Source organism: Canis lupus, chromosome 38, assembly GCF_011100685.1.
Source record: "Canis lupus familiaris isolate Mischka breed German Shepherd chromosome 38, alternate assembly UU_Cfam_GSD_1.0, whole genome shotgun sequence".
Taxonomy (NCBI): Eukaryota; Metazoa; Chordata; class Mammalia; order Carnivora; family Canidae; genus Canis; species Canis lupus.
The window spans coordinates 21,961,222-21,983,739 of NC_049259.1; the positions used below are offsets into that span (position 1 = coordinate 21,961,222).

The window sequence follows — 22,518 nt, forward strand, 5'->3', positions numbered from 1 at the left end:
CAAGAACACCCAAACTTAATGTTAAGGCCTTGTTGGGGTGGGGGGGACCTCCTTACCTTGACAATAGCCAGGCCTCCAGGATCCAGTGAGTCTTCTTTAACATAGGAAAAATCCTTTTGGAAACCTCCCCCAATCCCAAAGTATAAAATGATTGCTGCTCACAATCCCACAGCAGCTCTTTCTGCCCATGGGTCCTATTCTGTGTTAGAATAAAACCACCTTTTTACCCCAAAAATGTCTCCAGAATTCTTTCTTGCTGGTTGGCTCCCAAGCCCTCCTTCGAGCCACAGCACGCACATGTAAACATCCACATGTATGAATCACCCACCAAGTACCTACAGGAAACTGATTAACTGTGGTTGCTTCTGGAGAGGGGACGGGGCGGGGCGGGGCGGGGCGGGGCGGGGCGGGGCGGGGCGGGGCGGGGGGGGGGGGGCAGAGCCGGAAAGGAGACTTACTTTTCGTGCATATACGTCGAGGTTTGGACTTTTTTTTTAAAGATTTTACTTATTTATTCATGAGAGAGAGAGAGAGAGAGAGAGAGGCAGAGACACAGGCAGAGGGAGCAGCAGGCTCCATGCAGGCAGCCCGCCGAGGGCCTCCATCCCGGGACCTGGGGTCACGCCCTGGGCCGAAGGCGGCGCTCCACCGCTGAGCCCCCCGGGATCCCCTGGACTTGCTTTATTACGTTCACATAGTAGCTACTAGAGAATGTTAAAGTGTTTTTAAAAATAGAGGAGGGGGGATCCCGGGGGTTGGGTGGGGGGCTCAGCGGCTTGGAGCCCGCCTTTGGCCCGGGGCGTGACCCTGGGGACCCAGGATCGAGTCCCGCGTCGGGCTCCCTGCATGGAGCCTGCTTCTCCCTCTGCCTGTGTCTCTGCCTCTCGGTGTCTCTCATGAATAAATAAAATCTTTAAAACAAAACAAAACAAAACATTAAATATCTTTAAAAAATAATAGAGGACAGGGCAGTGCAACACAAACTTCAAGTACGGTAAAAAGACGCGAGACGTCATGAAGAATGAGCAGCCTCGTCAGGTCAGGGTGACAGGGGTCACCTTTCACCACAAAGACAAACGGGGGCACGTTAACGTTAACTCGTGACGCGGGGATTCGCCTTCCTGGCCCGGGACGCGGCCCTGCACCGGAGCCAAGCCCGCCAGCCTACCCGGACATCTCGGAAACTCCAAACCCGAGGTGCAACGCTTCAGGTTCCGGAAAGAGGCGAGCCGGGGCGCCCGGTTAGTCCGCGAAGAACCAACGACCGCGGGCCCCGCCTCCCCCGCCTCCCCCGCCTGCGGATGTCCCGCCTCCCTCACCTCCAGTTACGACCGGCCCCGCCTCCCGTCTGCGGATGCTCCGCCTCCTGATAGGTCCGGGCCCGCCCGCGCAGGCGGATGTCCCGCCTCCTGTTAGGTCCGGCCCCGCCTCCGCCGGCGGAAGTCCCGCCTCCCGTCAGGCCGGCCCCGCCCCCGCCGGAGGAGGCCCCCGCGCCCGCTCGGTTGCCCGCGCCAGAGGTTGGGAGGCTTCCCGTCAGTGAGGCTGAGTCACGACCGGAAGGCGGGAAGAGCTGGTGTCGGTTCCCGGCAGCGAGGGCCTGGTGACGCGGTACGGGCAGCGCGGCGCGGAAGGGAAGCAGAGCGGAGCCGGGCTGTCGCGGGCGGGGAAGAGGGCGCATCCTGACCCGCCGCCCGCAGCCGCTCGCAGGTGCCCGCAGGTGCTCGCAGCCGCCCGTGGCTCCGGCGCCGGCCCCCGGCCTGCGGAAGACCAGAACCGCTCGGACCCCCTGTGTGTGCTCCCTGGGACTCTAGGGTAGGACGGCGCCGCGGTTCGCCACAGCTGGGAGGGTCTTGAATTGGCCAATACACTTTTTTTAGTCATAATAATTAATTTTTGTTTTCATTTATTTTGTATCGGATTATGATTTACAACGTCATTTAATCATTTTAACAATGTGAGGAGATAATCACCATCAAAATGCAACAGATGAAGAAATAAAGTTGTGACCCGTACCTGAGATTCCATTCTAGATGCAAACCCAGGTCATTTGTAGATTGTCCACAAGTCCCTTTTTATTTTTTATTTTTAAAGATTTTACTTATTCATGAGAGAGAGAGAGAGGCAGAGACACAGGCAGAGGGAGAAGCAGACTCCGTGCGGGGAGCCGGATGTGGGACTCGATCCCAGGACCTCAGGGTCACCTGAGCTGAAGGCAGACGCCGAACCACTGAGCCACCCGGGGCCCCACAAATCCCTTTTTAAATTGGATCATCACGGCCCTGCAGGGAGCCTGCTTCTCCCTCTGCCTGTGTCTCCGCCTTCTCTGTTTCTCATGAATAAATTAAAATCTTAAAAAAAAAAAAAAAAAGTTGAGAAAAGGGAGAACACCCAGCCATCCAGGGAATCCAGCCACACTGGGAGTTTGAAGGAGGAGGAAGAGAAGAATGGATTCTGAAGAGACTGAACCATCACCTTCCAAGGAAAGGCGCTGGGACCAGACAACGCCTTCTGTAAACAAGGGAAGGAGAGAATGAGACAAAGCAGCCCGTTGGGCAGGGCCTGAAACTAGAGGAAAAGACTAGACAGCAGCTAGGTCCCAGGGGTCAGCCACAGGCCCTGAGCTTGCCTCCCTCCCTCTGCTCCCATGACCGCTCCTCATGCACCTAGATTCCGCCTTGAGGGTGTTGACCCAGTGTTCTGATTACTGCTGCGTAACGAGCCACTCCAGGGTCAAGAATCGGGAAAGAATAGAATGGGGACAGTTTCTCTTCGGAAATCTCTGGGACTTCGGCTGGAAGACAGAGCCTTAGAGATGATTTGACAGGCTGGCGCTGGCATTACCTGCAGTCATTCACGGGCTCGGAGGTTATTCTGGCTGTGGGCTGGGATCCACGTGGCCTCTCCATAGGTCTGCTTCCTCACATCAGGGCGGCTGGATTCCAAGGGAGAGCATCCTAAGAGATGGCAGAGGAGAACATCTTTTTTTTTTTTTTTTTTTTTTTTTAACTTTGTGTTACTTCCATCTTAGTCACAGACCCACCCAAATTCAAGAGGAGAGAATATAGATTCCACCCCACATTGGGAGGAATGTCAACATCACATTTAAGAAGAGCATGTGGAAAAAAAAAAAAAAAAGAGCATGTGGGGGGATCCCTGGGTGGCTCAGCGTTTTAGTGCCGCCTGGAGCTCAGGGTGTGATCCCGGAGACCCGGATCGACAACCACAGCAGGCTTCTTGCATGGAGCCTGCTTCTCCCTTTGCCTGTGTCTCTGCCTCTGTGTGTGTCTCATGAATAAATAAATAAAATCTTTAAAAAAAAAAAAAGAATCTCGGGGTCAGCTCGGCTGGTTTTTGTTTTGTTTTGTTTTGTTTTCTTTTTTAAGCTGGGCTGTTCTGATGGGAGTTTGGCTTGAGCTGTAACAATCAAGATAGCTTTAGGCCTCTCTCCATGGTGGCCTCTGTCTCTGGCAAGGTGACTAGACCTCTTATATGCAACGGACTTCCAGGAGAAATGTTCCAACCAAGGCAGACAGGAGCCACAAATCTGTTAAGGCTTGTACCCCAGAAGCTACATATGAGGGCTTCCATCCCATTCTAACAGGTAATCAGGGCCAACTCTGTTTCAAAGGGAAAGGAAATAGACTCCACCTCTTCAAGGGTGGATGCCCAGCTCACATTGCAAAACAGTTCCTGGGATGGGAGATATTGATGTGGTCTCTTTGGAAATACAATCACCACTACTATGCAAAACAGGAAGGAACTGAGAGATCTTAAATTAGGTAGTTAGATTTTCCCCTGTTTCTCCCCATCTTGTGGGACAGAGGCTTAGGAACAAGGTTGGACCAGTTATAAAATATGCTACCTTCCCCCCACACAGACATATTTGAGGATAAAGAGTAAATTGTGAGCCAGTACATATGTCGAAATATTAGCCTGAACTAGAAAGAGCCTTGGTATTAAGAAATAAAATTGAAGGGACACTTGGGTGGTGGCTCCATCGGTTAAGCGTCTGCCTTCAGCTCAAGTCATGATCCCGGGGTTCTGGAATGGATCCCTGCATTTAGGCTCCCTGCTCCACCAGAAGCCTGCTTCTCTCTCTGCCCCTCCCTCAGCTTGCGCTCTCTCTCTCTCTCAAATAAATAAAAATCTTTTATTAATAAAAATCTTTTAAAAAAGAAAATTGGAGAACAAATTTGGATCAGGATGGGAAATAAATTTTGGTTTTGCTACTAAAGCTTTTGTACCTGTATCTATCCATCATATCAGCGCTTTCTGTGACTTAACAAACACCTCAACATGGACCAAATGATCAGGTGAGACTGAAGCCTAATTCACTGTTTGTTTCCTTTGCTCTCATCCTGGTTCAATCCACCACCATCCCTCACCTAAGCCACTGCGGACGACTCCAAATGAGTGTCCGTGCATGTACAGTTGTCCTCTTCCAACCCATTCTCCATTTACATATCTTTAAGATACATAGTTAAGCACTCGATCCTAAGAATATACTTTTAATGCAAAAAGAAAAAATTCACATAACTTTCTTGTTCTGGCTTTCGCTGTAATATTTTCAGATCCTTATAGCAGGAAGAAACCTTAGAGACCAACTCTTATTTTAAGAATGAGGAAAGTGAACCTTACAGAAACTAAACAAGCAGCTCAGAGGCACAGCGCTTAGTAATTGGCACAAGATGGAACATGACTCTTTTTACTCATCACATTACCTTTCAAGTAAAGAGGGAAAACACATGATAGTAATAATACCTTATATTTTTATTTTGTTTAAGTTTTATTTAAGTAATCTCTACACCTCACGTGGGGCTTGAACTCATGACCCTGAAATCGAGTGGCACACCCCACCGACGGAGCCAACCAGGTACCCCAATACCTTATACTTTTCTAACCCATATTTATACTTTTCAAAACTCTTTTAAAATCTGATTTTATCTTTACAGCGACCCTGTGACATCAGCAGGGCAGGTGGTTTTATCCTCTACTTGTAAAACTAAGACAGGGAGATACTGAGAGATTCAGTGACTTGACTGAGCCTCTAGGTTGGTAATAGATTTGGACCTAAAAATACTGGTTTTCATCATACTCTTTCATGGTCTTTAGATTTTTTTCCTTAAAAAAAGTGTTTTGTTTTTAAATGTTCTTATTGTAACCAGTCAACACAGAAATGTATGGTGAAACTTTCTTAAGCAAGAATAACAAAACAAAAAGAGAAATCATAAGGGAAAAGACATATTTAGCTACCTTTAAAAAATTAAGACTAGGGATCCCTGCGTGGCTCAGCAGTTTATCACCTGCCTTCGGCCCGGGGGCATGATTCTGGAGACCCGTGATCGAGTCCCACATTGGCCTGCTTCTCCCTCTGCCTGTGTCTCTGCCTCTCTCTCTCTCTCTCTCTCTCTGTTTCTTTCACAAATAAATAAATAAAATTAAAAAAAATTTAAGACTAAAGATAGCATACCATAGAGAAAAAAAAAACTAGAAACACACTCTGAGAAATTTTCCAACACGTATGACTAATAGAGTATCTCTAATACACAGAGTACCTACAAATTGATAAGAAAAAGGGAGAAAATGAAAGAAAAATGAGGAAAGGATATGAATAGGTAATTTGTAAAAAAAGGAACTCCAGGTGGCTAATAAACATGTGAAAAGGTGCTAGTAGCCAAGAGACCAGAAATTAAAAGAATACTGATGTCATTTTTCTTTTTATTTTCCCTGATATATCATTTTTCACTCATCAGACTAATAAAAAGAAACGAGTGATAATATTCAGAAACTTGAAGGATGGAATAAGGCACTTCGTTGTGGGTGGGACTGTAAGTTACTATACTATATTTTTAAAAAAGTAATCTGGCAGTAAATACTCAACATAGACATATTCACTTTTGTCCAGCTACGCCACCCTTAAGAACCTAGCTTACTGAGACAAAATCATAAGTACGTGAGGCCAAATGTAGAAAGATATGTTACAACACTGTAGTAGCAAAAAAGTGGAAATATCATGAATGCCCATCAGCAGGGCAATGACTGAGTTCCAGTATGTCTTCCCGCAGAATATTAGACAGTTATTTCGAAGAATGGGACAAATCTATATATACCTGTCGTTCTATCTTACTGAGCATCTGTGATCCCCTTTGGCTCTTGAGCCTCTGAACCTACTTCCTATGTTTGGAGGACTCCCACCCACTTCCTCCTTAGAAGATACAGTTCCCTCCCACCGTAAAATACTCGATATTCATATTTCTAGTTCCCACTGCAGCTGGAAACTCTGCAGTTTAGATGCTGCGGTCCCGCATCTTGAATTGGGAACAGGTGAGGAGAAGCAGCAGGGAAGACGGGGAGTGATTCCTGATCAGGGTTATCCAGTCTCTAGAGGGGACAGTGACAGTGGCCTGATGAGCAGCGTGCAGTGTCCAGCACCCGGTGCTGACTACGTGACTTGGATGGCCCAGTGCAAAATGAAAATGCAGGGCCCCTTGTTCAAACATTCTTGGGAATTTCAGGATGGAAACCGCAGAGCATCAAACCGAGAGCATGGCCTTCCTAAGTGCAGGGTCACAGGTGACTGCACAGCTCACACGTCCCTGGAGCCAGTGGGGAGAGTACCAGAGTCAGACACGCAAGCCGCACTGGTTGTGCCCAGTGACAGTGGCAGTTCAGGGCACCAATTCTGCAGGATAATCAGGAATAACTTAAAATTGGGGCGCCTGGGTGGCTCAGCCAGTGAAGCGGCTGCCTTCAGCGCAGTTCAAGGCTCCCTGCTCAGCAGGGGGCCTGCTTCTCCCTCTCCCTCTGCCCTCCCCCCTGCTTGTGCTCTCTCTCTCCCAAATAAATAAATAAAATCTTTAAAAAATAGAATTACAATATCATTTAGTAATTCACTTCCCGGTATTTATCCAAAGAAAACACAAACACTTATCTCGAAAAGATGTTTGTACTTTCATGTTCACTGCAGTATTATTCACGATAGTCAAGATATGAAAACAACTGAAGTCCCCAGTGATGGATGAGTGGATAAAGAAGATGTGGGGTGTGTGTGTGTGTCTATAATGGGATACTACTCATAGAAAAGAATTAAATCTTGCCATTTGTGACAACAAGGATGGGCCTTGAGAACATTATGGTCAGTGAAATGAGTCAGAGAAAGGCAAATACCATATGACAGCACTTATATGTGGAGTCTAAAAAACTAAGCTCATAGCAGATTGGTGGTTGCCAGAGGCAGAGGTTGGGGGTGGGCAAAAAGGGTTAAGGAGATCAAGGGGACAAACTTTCCATTATAAAATAAGTTCTAGGGATGTGATGTACAGTGTGGTGACTGGACTTAATAATATTGTATCGTCTATTTGAAAGTTCCTAAGAAAGTAGACCTTAAAGGTCCATACAAGAAAAAAATTGGGGGGCACCTGGGTGGCTCAGCGGCTGAGCGCCTGCCTTCAGCTCAGGTCATAATCCTGGGGTCCTGGGATCAAGTCCCACATCAGGCTCCCCACAGGGATCCTGCTTCTCCCTCGCCTATGTCTCTGCCTCTCTCTCTCTCATGAATGAATAAATAAAACCTTAAAAAAATTTTTTTTCTGTAACTACATATGGGGATGGATTTTAACTAAATATTGTGGTGATCGTTTCACAATAAACAAATACTGAATCATTATGTTGTTCAACTGAAACTAATGTAATGTTATATGTGAACTTAAAATCTAAAATGTCGCTCTTGTCCTTTTCCAACTACTTTAAAAGAGTATATAAATTATTTTCTTTCATTTAGAAAAATGTAAAAGTTGAGAGAGTGAGAAACTTAATAATTTGTGTAAGGCCATAACCAGTTAATTTTGGAGATTAGAATTTAGGTCTTCTGGCCATAATTTCAGGGGTCTTTTTTTTTAAGTTAAAAATTTTTTTTAATTATAGAAGGAAATATTCAGGCCAGGAAATACAGTTTTTATTCTGAGAAGTTATATGCCCAATTAAAAAGTATGTTAATCTAGAAGTGGCAGGGGGGTGGATTATATCAGGGAACTGTTTCTGAAACCAAATAATCATTGTTTTAAAGTTGCACCTAGCTGTGCTGCTGTGGACAAATTGTTTGACTTTCCTGGGTTTCAGTTTTCTCCTGTGTAAAATGTACTAATACTATCCTCGTTTTGCTGTGAGCTCGTCTAGCATGATGGTCAAGAAAGAATTCTGGAGACATTTGACGGCTGCAACTTAGTAAGTTTATTTGGGTGGCACCGGGACAGGACCCATGGGCAGAAGGGCTGAGCTGTGGCTGTGAAGCTGGCGGTCACAAGCCTAGTGCTCCCGGGGGAGGGGACGTGCAGGGGGCGTCAGATCCTAAGGGTTTCTTTGAATGTCTACTTGGTGAAACTCCTTTCGCAAGGTTTCTCTGGTGCCTGTCGCTCAGCCTGGTATTAGCCATCAGTGAAACGTGCGGGCAGTGGTGAGGCCCTGGTATATTTTAATGGCTCGAAAAATGATGCAAATGATCAAAGTAGTCTGATCCAGACTTTTTAAGGAAATGACTGACCCTGTGCCTGGTTCCTGACGAGAGGAAAAGGAAGGGGTAAAATTCAGGAGCGCTTCGAGGCCTGAATGATGACTGCGTGATGTGATGTCCGATGCAGAAGGAAGAACCTGGAAGCTCAGAGAGGGGCTCAGGGCAGGGCCGGGGGCTAGAGGCTCTGGCTGCAGGGTCCCGGCCCGGCTCCCTCCCTGGTGGCCCTCAGCCAAGTGCACAGCACGCACGACTTGTTTTTCCTCAATTTTGTGTTGCGGTGAAATACACAGAACGTAAAACTTACCATCTGGGCCCTTGTGACCCGTACAGTCCCGCGGTATTAGTGATGAGGGAGCAGAGGGAGTTGAGGACAAAGTGAGGCTGACTCCCCTCCCCGCAGGTGGGGTGTGTGGGACACTCCCCAGGCACTCCGGGCTGCCCTAAGCGTTTTTAGCCATAACCTGGCTCCAGAAGGAAACACAGGCACCCTTAAATGTCCCGATCACCTGCAGCCCAGGGGCGGAGACTTGAAGGGGCAGAGGGCCCGTTCCTCTGGGAAGCTCCCGACTGTCCTGATGTTAACGCCTGGCTAGAGGGAAAAGGACCGTAAGGTGACGATAGCAAGGCCTCCAGGGTCCCGTAGGTCTTCTTAGCCACATGAAAATCCCTTTGAAGCCTCCCCTTCCTTTCCTCCCCCAACTCCCCAGAACGTCACCAGCCGTCACCAGGCGGCAGCTCTCTGTGCCCGTGGGACCTGTCCCCTGTCCCCAGGCTTTCATAAAACCACCACCACTGAGCACAAAAGACGTCTCTGGGGTCGTCTGCTCAGGACACCACACCTCACCTATATTCCAAAAGGACATCATTAACTACGTCCATACAATTGAATAACCGTCACACAGAGGGGGGCGGGCAGGGGGAGCGGGAACCCTAAGGAGGCTCCGCGCCCAGCCTGGGCCCCACACGGGGCTTGATCTCATGCCCCTGAGATCCCAGCCTGAGCCACCATCAAGAGTTGGATATCTAACTGCCACCCAGGCGCCCCCGCCACCAGCCTTCTGCTTCCCGCTCAGGATTTTGACTGAGCACTCACCGATGCCATCATTCCCGGCCTGTTTCACCAGGTGGCCTGTCCTCAGGGCTCACCCACGTTGCGACAAACACCAAACACCCGCCTTTTTAAGGCTGAGTAACACTCCACTGTATAAGGTTCAGAAGACTTTTTGTTATATTAAAAAGTACGATCTGAAAAAAAATCGTGATCTGGGGGCGGCCCCCTGCGAGGCGTCTTTCCACCCGCTTCCTCCATCAGGGTGCTCCCCGCTGATGGGCTCCGAGAGAATATGTTGCATTTTGCACCCGGGAAGGGCTACCACAGCTAGTGAGCCCAGGGTCTTCCCTACAGAATTGTCTGGAAATTCATCTTTTATTTATTGTTGAAATTCACCTTTTAAAGAGAAGTGAAGGCAGGACAAAGAAAGGTGTGGGGGGATCCCTGGGTGGCTCAGCGGTTGAGTGCCTGCCTTTGGCCCAGGGCACGATCCTGGAGTCCAGGGATCAAGTCCCACGTGCATGGAGCCTGCTTCTCTCTCTCCCTGTGTTTCTCATGAATAAATAAATACAATCTTTAAAAAAAAGAAAGGTGTGGGGATGGGTGGAACTAATTATTCCAGGGTGCAGCTGCCTGGACGCATTCTGCAGCTAGCTAGGGCCAAAGAGTGAATTCAGGAGTTAGATGTTACAGGACCAGAAAACGAACTTAGGAAACCTGCCTGTTTTTAGTGTTTATTTCTTTTGGATTCCTATTGAAAACTGGAAAGAGGATTGGAGATGCACGCTGAGGCGGCCGCTCCCAAGCTTCTCACCCAAGGGCGAGGCCAGAGTGACGGGGTGGGGAAGGAGCCTTCCACCCTTAGAGACCCGACTCCAGAGGGGGGAGTTGGCTGCTGAGTAAGTTCCCAGGAGGTGAGGTCAGAGGAGACCTGAGAGTGGCCAGGACGCGGGGATCCGCCCATCGTTGCCCCCAGGGGCCACTTTCACAGTGGCCGAGGCCCGGCCCTCCCCACCAGGGGCCCAAGCGGCCGTGCCAGGGCCTTTCCCCGGCCCAGGCTCTGGGAAGACCAGGCTTTCGCGCATCTGATCACAGCATCTAACCCGACGTCAGCGCGGCTGCGGGCTCCCGGCCAGCACACCTCACCAGGTTCCCCAGAACCCCTATCGTCCCCTGCACTCCTCCCCAGGGCTTCTCCCCAGGTGACGTCAGCGTGTTAATCACCTCCTTCAGCCGCAGGCGGCGGGCACCCTCCACCCACAGGAAGCCCAAGTTCCTCCCCTAAGTCTTCCAGGCTCGGCGCCTCCCGGGTTTCCCGTCCCTCTCCCTCCCCAACTTCCTTCTAGAACCTGACCCTGACCCTTTGCTCTCCCATTGCTCAGAATCTTCCATCCCACCCTCTGCTGGGGACCCCGCTCCCTACGTAGTCTAAGGCGGGAGGCGGGAGACCCCGCGCGGCGCAGGGCGTCGGGGCCGCAGAGCCAGCCTCCGCCAGGGGGCGACCTCGTCTCGCGAAAGGCGAGGGCCCTAAGCTCGAGAGCAAGACGAGGCGCTAACTCCGTTATGTAGCTTCTGCCTTGTAGCCAACTCGCTCTCGCTCTCTCTTTTTTAAAAAAGATTTTACTTATTCAGGAGAGACACAGAGAGAGGCAGAGACCGAGACAGAGGGAGAAGCAGGCTCCACGCGGGGAGCCCGATGCGGGACTCGATCCTGGGACCCCGGGGTCACGCCCTGAGCCCAAGGCAGAGGCTCCACCGCTGAGCCAGCCGGGTGTCCTAAGTCTCCTTTTTTAGATAAACGAGAGCATACTTTTCATAGTCTACACCTCACTTTATTCACTTGAAAGTTTTCTCTTGTTTTTGAAAGTTATTATTATTTTTTAAGGATTTTATTTATTTATTCATGAGAGACACAGAGAGGCAGAGGGAGAAGCAGGCTCCATGCAGGGAGCCCTATGCGGGGCTCCATTCCCGGTCTCCAGGATCATGCCCCGGGGCTGAAGGCAGGCGTCAAACCGCTGAACCACTCAGGGATCCCATGAAAGTTATTTCTTTTTTTTTTTTAATTTTTATTTATTTATGATAGTCACAGAGAGAGACAGAGAGAGAGAGAGAGAGAGAGAGAGGCAGAGACATAGGCAGAGGGAGAAGCAGGCTCCATGCACCGGGAGCCCGACGTGGGATTCGATCCCGGGTCTCCAGGATCGCGCCCTGGGCCAAAGGCAGGCACCAAACCGCTGCGCCACCCAGGGATCCCGAAAGTTATTTCTTGATGATCATTCCATAGTAGCATATTCCTCATTGCCTTTTTTTTTTTTTTTTTTTTTTTTTTTTGGAAGTCGGCTCTATGCCAAGGTGGGGCTTGAACTCAAAACCCTGAGATTGAGAGTCTCATGCTCTCCCGACTGAGCCAGCCAGGCACCCCCTCACTGCTTTCTACAGTTGCATAATACTCCCTTGTGTGGAGGTACCATAGTCTTATTGACAGAAGTTTAGGTTGTTTCCAGCTATTACCGTGCTACATTTAGTAACATTCATTCCTTTGTGTCTGTCTGTGTGTGTGTGTATATATGTGTGTGTATATTATATACACATATATATATTATATATATATATATATATAATTTTTTTTGGAGTATCTTTGGGATAGATTTCTAGAAGTGGAATTGATGTGAGAAGCAAAGACGAAAGAGAATTTTTCTTACTGGGCGCCTGGGTGGCTTAGTGGTTGAGTGTCTGCCTCCAGCTCAGGTCGTGACCCTGGGGTGCTGGTATGGAGTCCCGCATCCGGCTCCTTGCATGGAGCCTGCTTCTCCCTCTGCCTGTGTCTCTGCCTCTCTCTCTGTCTGTATCTCTCATGAATAAATAAATACAATCTTTAAAAAAAAAAAGAAAAGAACATTTTTGTTACTACTTACAGCCCTTTGACAAGTCCTTGAAACAGGCAGTATGACCTGCTGGGGACTCAACTGTCTCCAAGTTAATACTTTGCTAAAGGCAAAATGTAATCTTAGCTTAACATTATCTCTCCCACCCCCCAAGATTTTGTAAGTCTTCTTTAAACATACAAAAATTCCTTTGGAAACTTCCTTTATCTCCACCTTCCGAGACATATGTTGGCGATCATCCCCCAAGCATATGACCCACTGATAGACATCTGCAGGGTCTCCTGACTAGTGTTTTATTAGACGGTAATAAATTGCCTTCTCCTAACAACAGCTAACTCCCTTGGGATCCTGGAAATCTTGCTTCCAAAATTCCTTAGAGACTTTCATTATCCCTAAGCCCCTCCCCACTCGCAATATAGTCGGGTCACTCCTCTGGACCCTGGTGCAGCTCTTTCTGCCCCGTAGGTCCTATCCCCTTGCTTTAATGAAACCACTATTTTGCCAGGCACCTGGGTGACTCAGTCAGTTAAGCATCTGCCTTTGGCTCCGGTCATGATCCCAGGTCCTGGGATCTGGCCCCTAGTTGGGCTTCCTGCTCCCTTCTTCTTCTCCCCCTGCCCTTCCTCCCACTTCATGAACTCTCTGTCTCTCAAATAAATAAAATCTTAAAATAAAAAAAAATTTTAAACCACCATTTTGGACTGATGTCTCAAGAATTCTTTCTTGGCCATTGGCTCCAAACCCCAACCATTTCCTACAACAGAATTGCTTAATAAAAAGGTAATAAAATGGTATTGCTGGTTGGGCCAGCTGGATATTGCCAAATCCCTGTGGTAGAAGTTGTACTCGTTGCATTTCCGCACTCAGCATATCAGAGTGCCTGCTTCCGCACAGCCAGGCCAACAGAGTGTGCTATCAACAGTTTAGATGTACGCCAATCTCAAGGGTGAGATACATATCTTCATGTCATTTTATTTTATTTTATTTTAAAGATTTTATTTATTTATCCATAGAGACACAGAGAGAGAGAGGCAGAGACACAGGCAGAGGGAGAAGCAGGCTCCATGCAGAGAGCCTGACGTGGGACTCGATCCAGGGACTCCAGGATCACGCCCTGGGCTGCAGGCAGCGCTAAACCACTGCGCCACCGGGGCTGCCCCTTCATGTCATTTTAATGTGCATTTTTTTAAAGTTATGAACAATGTTGTACATTTTCATATCGTTAACAGCAATTTATTTCTTTTCCTGAGATATGCCTGATGATAACGCTAGCCCAGTTTCTTTTTTTTTTTAAGATATGCTATTTTTTTAAAGATTTTATTTATTCATTCATAAGAGACACAGAGAGAGACAGAGACACAGGCAGAGGGAGAAGCAGGCTCCATGCAGGGAGCCCGATGCGGGACTCGATCCCAGACCCCAGGATCACATCCTAAGCTGAAGGCAGAGGCTAAACCACTGAGTCACCCAAGTGGCTCATAGCCCAGTTTTCTATAAGGTTTATTAGGTTGTTTTCTTCTGTATTTTTATTTTTTATTTATTTATTTTTTTTTTAAAGATTTTATTTATTTATTCATGATAGTCACACAGAGAGAGAGAGAGAGAGAGAGAGAGAGAGGCAGAGACACAGGCAGAGGGAGAAGCAGGCTCCATGCACCGGGAGCCCGATGTGGGACTCGATCCCAGGTCTCCAGGATCACGCCCTGGGCCAAAGGCAGGCGCCAAACCGCTGCGCCACCCAGGGATCCCTGTATTTTTATTTTTTAAAGATTTTATTTATTTATTCATGAGAGAGACACAGGCAGAGGGAGAAGCAGGCTTCCCCCCCCACACACCGCCCCGCCGCAAGGAGCTGGATGTGGGGCTCCATCCTGGGACTCTAGGATCATGCCCTGGGCTGAAGGCGGCGCTAAACCACTGAGCCACCAGAGCTGCCCTAAATTGGAGTTTTCTACAAAATTATTCATTTAATGTAATTTTTCAAATATATTTACATGGAATATCTTTAAAATTTCCTCTTCTGGAACACCTGGATGGCTCAACGGTTGAGCATCTGCCTTTGGCCTAGGGCGTGATCCTGGAGTCCTGGGATGGAGCCCCACATCGGGCTTTCTGCGTGGAGCCTGCTTCTCCCTCTGCTTTGTCTGTCCCTCTCTATCTGTGTCACTCATGAATAGATAAATAAAATCTTTAAATTTTTTTAAAAAATTTCCTCTTCTGTGTCTCTTCACTTCTAATTTCATGTATTTGTGCCATTTCCCTTTTTCTCGAGTAGTTTAGCAATAAGTTAATTTTATTTTTCAAAGAAATGGGTTTGGAATTTATTAGTGTTACTTTTTTTCCCCCCTCCCAAAAAATACTTTTATTAAAAGAAAAAAAAAGTCATTACAAACAACCAAAAAACAAAAACAAAACCCACCACAAAACCTGCCTTTCTTTTAAATAACTCGGCATAGAGCGGTTTGGTTTCCACCCTATTGCACGTGGTCCAGCCTGGTTATGAATCAGGAGACTGCTGGGACTGGGGTCTTGCCAAAGACGCGGGGGCTCGACCTTAGACCTTTGGGGGATGGAGGGGAGGAGGCCAGCCCCTCCTGCCCCCTTGAGGTGCAAGAGGCAAAGTCTGAGTCCCCATAGCAACCAGGCTGCATATCCCAGTCATCATCTGATATTACTGTTATTTTTGTTGCTGTTTTCAAACCCATTGATCTCTGCCTTTCTTTTTACTCATTCCTTCCCTCCGTGGTCACTGGCTTAACCTTTTTTCCTAGTTTCTTGAGTTGTAATATTTATTCATTTTTACTTTAATTCATATAGATATTTAATATCGTAAATATTTCTCTGATAGCTGTTTTAACTTTTCTCATAGATTCCAGTTTTCATTATTACTATTTTCAAAAAATTCTACAATTTGTGTTGCATTTCTCCTTTGAGCCAGGAGTGGTTTAACAGCATGTTTTTACATTTCCTGTTAGAAGAGCCCTTTCGGTTTGTTGTTGTTAATACCCAGTTATATTACATTGTGGCCAGAGAATACTATTCATTTTATTATTTTTTTTCCCCTTGGAATATACTGAGACTTTTTTTGAGGCCTAAACTGTGAATGTGCTATGTTCTTGTGATTTTGTGAATGCTTTAAAATGCATTTGGAAAAAAAAAAGCATATTCAGAGTTTAATACACACTAAATTCATCTTATTTATTATGTCATTTAGGTTTGCTATATACCCTGATTTCTTTTTTTTTAAAGATTTATTTATTTATTTATTTATTTATTTATTTATTTATGACAGACATAGAGAGAGAGGGAGAGGCAGAGACACAGGATGAGGGAGAAGCAGGCTCCATGCCAGGGAGCCCGACGTGGGACTTGATCCCTGGACTCCAGGATTGCGCCCTAGGCCAAAGGCAAGTGCTAAACCACTGAGCCACCCAGGGATCCCTATACCCTGATTTCATGTTCACTTCATCTTTCTAGATCTGAGGAATCTGTTACAGTCTCCAGTTACTGGTGTGCTTCTATTTCTCCTCGAATTAGATTTAATTTTCTCTTCTTTCTTAAAATTGCAGCAAAAGTTTTTCTCTTAAAAACTTTTGGTCAGAATTATCCTTTCTTAGATCATTAAAATTGCAATCCCTGCTTCAGTTAAAAGCAACAACAACAAAAAGACTCTCTGGTACATTTTTATTTCAGTCATTTATTTTTAGCTTTCCCGATTCTTCTCATTTCAGATGTGTTTCATCTACACAGCACACTGCTGGGTTTTGCTTTGTCAGTCGATGTGAAAGCCATTAACAGGCGTAGTAAGAGTCCTTAAGATATTTATTGATGGAATCAATGTTTGACCTCAGATCTGCCTGTTTCGTGTTATATTTTTATTTTATTGTTTTAAAGATTTTATTTATTCATGAGAGACAGAGGCAGAGACACAGGCAGAGGGAGAAGCAGGCTCCATGCAGGGAGCCCAACGTGGGACTCCATCCCGGGACTCCAGGATCACACCCTGGGCTGAAGGAGGCGCTAAACCGCTGAGCCACCCAGGATGCCCTATTTTTTAAAAGATTTTGTTTATTTATTTGAAAGCGAGAGAGAACCCAAGCAAGGGGGGAGCTGCAGAGGCAGAGGGAGAAGCCCCTGACCAGGGGCTCAATCCCAGGATCTGGGGACCATGACCTGAGCCAAAGGCAGATGCTTAACTGACTGAGCCACCCAGGCGCCTCCTGTTATATTTTTATATATTAAGGTCTTTCACCATGTGATCTATTTCATTTGTTTCCTCCTCTCCCCTCCCCCCCTTTTTAACATACCCTCTGGCACTTAGGAAGAGTTTGTATTTTTGGTTAGTGGTTACTGTCAGGTTTAATCGGATCGGTAGTGAAATGGGATAGAGAGGCCAGGCAGAAGTAGGTCGAAACAGGCTTTTAGTGGGACGCCTCTCGGGCGCAGTTCCGCGGCCCCCAGGGGAGGGAGAGAGCGAGAAGCCACGGGCCGGGCAAGTCGCACCCAGGCAAACCGCAGGGTCTATGAAGAGTTTTCAGCGGGAAGATGGGGGCAGGGCGGCATTCTGATTAGGGCAAGGGTTACAGGTCTTGTAAGCCAAGTTAGGGTAGGGCAGCAAGGCAGCGTAGGCGGGAAGATGTTGGGGCGGCAAGGCAGCGTTATTGGGAGGTTGCTGGCCTGGGATCGGCCGTTTTGAGGTCCCCAGTCCCACCAGCCCAACAGTTACCTTTATCCTAGGACTTTTATACAATACATAAGTTCTCTTTTACTATTGTATGTGTGAGCATGTGAGAAGATAGATAATATGTATACTGGTCTCTGCCCCTCCCATCCCTGTTCCTGGCAGAGATCCTAAAACCCTTGTAATTTCTTAAGTGAGAAGAACACCAGGAGTGCCTTTTGCTCTGATCTTTGGTCCCTGGCCCTAGTTCCAGACACAGGGCTCCTAAATCCTTTGGAATTTCCCAGGTAATAGGAGTGTCTTTTGTTCTGAGGCAACTCTAGGTGGGCTCCTGGATGGGGTCTGGTCACCTGATTAGAGGACTGGAATTTCCAGCCCTACCCCACCCCCCACCCCGTTCTCTGGAGAGGAGGGGCTGGAAATGGAGTTAATGATTGATCACGCCTCTGTTGTATTTGGGATGCCTGTATCCTTCATCTTATCCTTTTATAATAAACTGGGAAACTGAAAGTAAACTCAAACTCCTCCTTGAGTTTGATTAATTGGCTTGAGTGGCTCACAGAACTCAGGAGGGAATCATAAGAACCTCTCACTTACAGGTAGCAGTCTGAAGCACAGGTCACAATCTGGACTTAGCAATTGACACTGGAACTGGGGGTGGTTGACGGGGGACAGCCTTGTGGGAATGAGCCCTTCGCCTCAGGGACCTGACACGATCATCTCTAGGTGGACTGTGTCAGAAATGAGCTAAATTGTTGGACGCCCAGGTGGAATCACACAACTGCTTGGTGTGGAACCCACACACACATCTGGTGTCGGCAGTGCTGTGAATGTGGTAGCAGTGTGTTTGCAAAACTCCTAATATGGAGAAACAGCAGACCAATCTAGGAATCTCTCTCTCTCTTTTTAAAATATTTTATTTATTTATTCATGAGAGACACACACACACACACAGAGAGGCAGACACAGGCAGAGGGAGAAGCAGGCTCCATGCAGGGAGCCCGATGTGGGACTGGATCTTGGGACTCCAGGATCACACCCTGGGCAGAAGGCAGCCGCTCAACCACTGAGCCACCCAGGCGTCCCTCTCTTTTTTTTTTAATGTCTTGCTGAATACTTTTTATAACCTTTAAAGTGGGCTCTATCTTCAACTTGGGGCTTGAACTCACAACCCCAGGACAAGAGTCACATGGTCTAGCAGCCAGGCACCCCAATCTAGGAGTCTCTTAATCCTCCTCTTCTTGCTCTCCTCCCGAGCAAATCCCTTCTAGTCTTAGTTAACATCTGTACCTGACAATGAAGTCTTAGTCTACTCACATACTCTCCCTGAACTCTCCTCACCGCTGTACTAGATTTCAGGGTTGCCAAGAAACCTGGGAACATAAAAGAATACATTATTAATGGTTTCTGGAGATTCTATTTCAATACACGATAAAATAATAGTATCGTTTTTCAGACTTTATGGCCACCCTCCATGTTGTCCAAGCACCCAGGTATCATGTTACAGTTTCCATGACAGCCCTCGCTTATTCTTAGTTATGCAAATAAATATAAATTTAATTATCACCACTAGTGAGATACTGAAGTCTCTCTAGTCATTTTGGTTGTATACAACTCATTCTAGGTTCTGCAGGAAGGGTTCTGATCTAGAATATTCTTCTTTTTTTAAAAAATTTTTTTTTTAAACTTTTATTTATTTATGATAGGCACACAGTGAGAGAGAGAGGCAGAGACACAGGCAGAGGGAGAAGCAGGCTCCATGCACCGGGAGCCCGACGTGGGATTCGATCCCGGGTCTCCAGGACCGCGCCCTGGGCCAAAGGCAGGCGCCAAACCGCTGCACCACGCAGGGATCCCTAGAATATTCTTCTTTTAAGCTGTGTGTGTGGGAGATATAATAGCAGTTCCCAATAGAGGGGAAGAAAATAGAATCAGAAATTCACAATAAAAAAAAAAGGAAATTCGTAATCTATAGAGAAGTTTTGAAGTAGTTTCTGTACTTGCAGCCATCCATCTCTTTCCTGCTTGCTGGGTACAGAACTGTACTGTGTGTAGAACTCTAAGGGAATATACAGAAGCCACGGAACAGGGATTGTTCAGAGTTGGGCTAGTAACTTGGTCAGAAGTACATGTTGCTGACTTTTGGCTGTTACAAATTAGAAAGCACCAAATAATGTGTTTTTTTTAACAATGCAAATTTTGAGGGAGAAGTTGTTCTAGAACCCTTTAATATCTGGGAAGGAGTATGGGCTGAAAGCAAACAACTTAGAGATCTAATTGACTCTATCAAGACTCCGAAACTTGCCAGAGAATTTGACACGTGGCTGGAGGGGTTGTAACCTCTTTGGACGACAACTGGGAAATGTCTATGAAAATGCAGCACCTGGGCAGCCCGCGTGGCTCAGCGGTTTAGCACCACCTTCAGCCCAGTGCATGATCCTGGGGATTGAATCCCACTTCAGGCTCCCTGTGTGGAGCCTGCTTCTCCCTCTGCCTGTGTCTCTGCCTCTCTCTCTCTCCCTGTGTCTCTCATGAATAAATAAATAAAATCTAAAAAAAAAAAAAAAATGCAGCATCCTTTGGGTGCCTGGCTGGCTCAGAGGATGGAGTGCACAACTCTAGACTTCAGGGTTGTAAGTTCAACCCCCATGTTGGGTGTAGAGGTAACTTAAAAATGTAATACCCTTTGTATAATTTCATTTCTACAAATTTATCCCACAAGTATGCTCACAAAGATGCAAAACAACACATGTACAAAGTTATTCATCTCTGCATGGTTTCAACAACTAAATGTTCAACAACAGGATACTGATTAAAGTGTAACACACTAAAAAACAAAACAAAACAAAAAAGTCTAACATATCATCTGCATAATACTACCCAGCTATAAGAAGGCTCTTTACTCACTAATATGTAATGCTATTCAATATATATATGTGTGTGTGTGTGTATATATATATATATATATATATTTTTTAAGATTTTAAGTAATCTCTACACACAATGTGGAGCTCAAACTTACAGCCCTGAAATTCAGAGTCACATGCTCTGACCAAGCCAGTCAGGTGCTCCCAAAATATATCTCTTAATCTTAATGTAAGTAGCATGGTATGTTATAATTTGTGTAAAAGGTAACAGGGATGAATAAAATATATGTTTCTATTTATTATTTCTATTTCTTGTATAGGCATACAACCTTTGAAAAAATACACAAAAACTGGTAACTGGTTGTTGGAAAGTTATTACTTTTTTTTTTTTTTTTTTAAAGATCCACTGGTTCAAAGCAAAAGCAGGAAACCTTTATCTTCTATGGTCTTTCTCCACTCAAACTGACCAATATTCTTTTCCTCCTTCTCATTCTCTATGACATTAGTAAGACTGACTAGTTTGCAAAAAAAGGTACAAGCCCAACTTAGATATCCAAGGGTGATGGTTGCCAGCTAGGAAACAAATCATGCTGGCTGGCTTGCAGAGAATAAAACACTCCAGTGAAAAACAGATGGAAAAAAAAAAATCTCTATTTCTGACCACATTCTACCTTCCACATTGTAGGAACCTGTAAGGCCCAAACTATACTTACTTTTGGGATCTGTTATAAATCTCCTATATCTTTATAATAAATTCCCCCTTTTCTGTTTAAGATAACCTGAGTAAGTACCCCTTTTTACTGGGTGGTCTTGAGTGATGCCAAAAGTACTGAGCACTCACTATGCCTCGGTATCCTCTGGGGCATGTCACAAATGTTTAAGGCTCACAGACAACTAAGACTATCCCCATTTCACACCCTAAGGGAATTGAGACGAGAGACATTAAGTCACTTGTCCAAGGTCACACATTTCAGCAGAGCTAGAATTTAAACCAGGCAGTGTGACTCCTAAGTTCATGCAGGTGGTTGCCCTCGATGAGGTACAATTTATACACTACCTATAGGTAACAAAGTACACTTGTAATTCAATGCAGATGATCATAATCCAAAAACAAGATTTCCTGAGGTCTAATTTCAGGCATCAGAGAACTGAAGCCAAAGATGAGAATATCTTGAGGCATGTTTTGTGAATGGGACCTTTATGAGGCTTTCCAACTTTGAAAAGGTTGAATCTGGTCTAATGAAAGACCATCATCACCATCATCACTGGTGCCTGAAGGCAACCAATCTAAAGAAAGACTAAACTTGAATACAGTTTTATTAGAAGCTTGAAATCGTCTGTTATTATGATCTACAATTTCCTAGTGTTTATGAAATTCTAACTAAAGAATTCACACAGGACCAAGCCAGGATTGGATTTTAAAGAGACAACCTAAAATAAGCACCTCTCTCCCAAGAACAATGGGTTAGAGGATCCAGAAACAGATCCAAATAAATTTTGTTTTAAAGATTTTTACTTATTTATTCATGAGACATAGAGAGAAAGAGAGGCAGAGACACAGGCAGAGGGAGAAGCAGGCTCCATGCAGGGAACCTGACGTGGGATTCGATCCCGGGACTCCAGGATCAGGCCCTGGGCTGAAGGCTGCGCTAAACCACTGAACCACCCAGGGATCCCCCAGATCCAGATAAACTAAGGAATAATTACATTAAAGGTGGCATTTCAAGTCAGAGGGGAGTAGATGGTTTATTCCATGAATGATGCTCAGACAACTAGTTAGGCATCTGGAGCCTGATCTCAGTCTAGTCACCAAAATAAATTCTAGGGGGAACAAAAATATAAATATAAAAACAAACTGCATGCATTATTATTATTATTATTTTTAAACTTGTGTTTTTTCTTTTTTTTTAAGATTTTATTTATTGATTGATGAGAGACACAGAGAGAGAGAAAGAGGCAGAGACACAGGCAGAGGGAGAAGCAGGCTCCATGCAGGGAGCCCGACATGGGACTCGATCCCGGGTCTCCAGGATCACGCCCCTGGCTGAAGGTGGCCCTAAACCTCTGAGCCACCGGGGCTGCCCATGAATTATTTTTTTAAACATTGGAATTTACAAAAAGCCATTCAGGGACACCTGGGTGGCTCAGCGATTGGGCGTCTGTCTTTGGCTCAGGTCATGATCCCGGGATCCTGGGATCAAGTCCTGCATCAGGCTCTCTGCATAGAGCCGGTTTCTCGCCCTGCCTGTGTGTCTGCCTCTCTCATTGTATCTCTCATGAATAAATAAATAAATAAATTTTATCTAAATAAAATCTTAAAACAAAAACAAAACCCAAAAAGCCATTCAAAGGATAAGATCCTGAAGCAAAGAAAGAAAGAGCAATAAATTTGACTACATAAATATTAAAGACATGTCCATGGTGGAAAAGAAAAAAAAAAGGCCACAAACAAACAAAAAAATTAAATGACAGATACACTGGCAGGAAATGTTTGCAACATGTTTGACAAAAGTACTAATTTC

At 46.0% G+C, this 22,518-nt stretch overlaps 1 long non-coding RNA gene across 1 annotated transcript; it reads right to left on the bottom strand.

Annotated features, from left to right (window-relative positions):
• Nucleotides 1-2,254: 2,254 nt before the first annotated feature.
• On the bottom strand, nt 2,255-21,924 carry LOC119868062. Its single transcript, XR_005385810.1, has 3 exons — nt 18,447-21,924; nt 2,842-2,954; nt 2,255-2,508 (listed from the first exon to the last, which is right to left on the bottom strand). It is a non-coding gene; the product is annotated as an uncharacterized LOC119868062 (long non-coding RNA).
• Between the last annotated feature and the right edge of the window lie 594 nt (nt 21,925-22,518).